This window comes from Galeopterus variegatus, unplaced genomic scaffold (genome assembly GCF_000696425.1).
Source record: "Galeopterus variegatus unplaced genomic scaffold, G_variegatus-3.0.2 Scaffold4242, whole genome shotgun sequence".
Taxonomy (NCBI): domain Eukaryota; kingdom Metazoa; phylum Chordata; class Mammalia; order Dermoptera; family Cynocephalidae; genus Galeopterus; species Galeopterus variegatus.
This window is the reverse complement of record NW_007730353.1, coordinates 140445-141672: the sequence shown is the minus strand read 5'-3', so window position 1 is coordinate 141672 and position 1228 is coordinate 140445.

Genomic DNA, 1228 nt, shown 5'->3' with positions numbered 1-1228 from the left:
GTGCTTATCTCCCAGGGCCCCCAGAACTTAGCCTAGCTAATAATCAACTGCCTGCCTGCATTTCTACTTCTGTAATCTTGCCTGCCTGCACTCATGCCTCTGTGATCCTGCCTGCTGGCCTAAGTCACGTGGGTGAGAAGGAGCTGAAACCAGCAGCTGCTTGTCTAAGATGTAAGTTTAAACTTAGGCTTATGGATCCTGCCAAACTTGCTTATAAAAACCCTGTTAAACTCATGTTCAGGGTCCCAGGGTTTCAGAACTGAAAGTTCATCTGGGTCCCACGTGCATAATAAACCTTCTGACTCTCCAACCCCCGAGTGTCTGGAGCCTTTCTTGTCGAGTTTATTCCACAACAGACTAAATCATGAACAAGTATGAACTGAGCTCCCTACCATATAGGCACCAGATATTAGGAAAGTGATGCACAAAACCCAGGCCTGACTCTTTCAGTGCTCTCTTCTCATCCCACAGTTGCGCTCGAGCCACGCTGGCCATCTTTCAGGTCCTCAAATACACTGTGCTTCCCTCCAGCACAGAGTCCCCACACATGCTGTGCCCTTTGCCTGGATTACTCTTCCTGACAACCAACTGGTTCAAACCTGTTCCTTTTTCAGATCTAAATTCATTTATCATTTCCTCATGGGAACCTTCCCAAAACTTCCAGGGGAAGACAGACATTCTCATAGCACCCTATACTTCTTAAAAGAGTACTATTTAAATAAATAATCGACTAATTAGTTGTTAAATTCTAGCATGTATATTACAATAGGGAAGAAACTATTTCTGTAGAATATTCCCTGTTTTGTAACAGTTTCACCAGTTCTTTTAACTCCACAGTAGTTAAATAATGAGAGAACAAGAGATAATAATAGAACACTAACTGTGTCACACACATACTAAATGCATTGGGTGTGTTATTTCATTCAACCCTCCCAACAACCTTAAAAGATGGATACTATTATCACATTGTACAGAAAAGGAGCCTATGGCATAATGACGGCAAGTGGGTCGAACAAGGTCAAATAGGTAACCAGTGATGGAGCCAGGATAAATAAATGACTAAATGAAAGAACAAAGCTGATAGTCTAATAGGGAAGACAAAGCTTACACTTAACAGACAGGCAGCACAGGCTAAGTTTGAAATAATTAGTGCAGACATTATGTGTTCCCAGAGCATAGAGAAAGGGCAAATCCCCAAGGCAGGAGTGACAATAAAGAAGATTTCACA